Below are 339 nucleotides of genomic sequence, written 5' to 3'. Positions count from 1 at the left end.
CATCCAAACCCCCCTCAAAGGTCCCGTCCCCCGTCAGCGCTGCTGTCGACGATGATGACCTGCCGCCTCTGATCCCCCCAGAGCTGCCCGCTGCCAAGCCGCCGGTGCAGCCCATCCTGGTGGACCTCTCTCCCCGAGCAGCTGTGGCCACCATCCAAACCCCCCTCAAAGGTCCCGTCCCCCGTCAGCGCTGCTGTCGACGATGATGACCTGCCGCCTCTGATCCCCCCAGAGCTGCCCGCTGCCAAGCCGCCGGTGCAGCCCATCCTGGTGGACCTCTCTCCCCGAGCAGCTGTGGCCACTGCTGAGGCCCCTGCTCCTCCGGCTAAGCAGGCCGTC

The sequence above is a fragment of the Phaethon lepturus genome, unplaced genomic scaffold (assembly GCF_000687285.1).
Source record: "Phaethon lepturus isolate BGI_N335 unplaced genomic scaffold, ASM68728v1 scaffold41551, whole genome shotgun sequence".
In the NCBI taxonomy this organism is placed as follows: Eukaryota; Metazoa; Chordata; class Aves; order Phaethontiformes; family Phaethontidae; genus Phaethon; species Phaethon lepturus.
Note: the sequence above shows the minus strand (reverse complement) of the source record.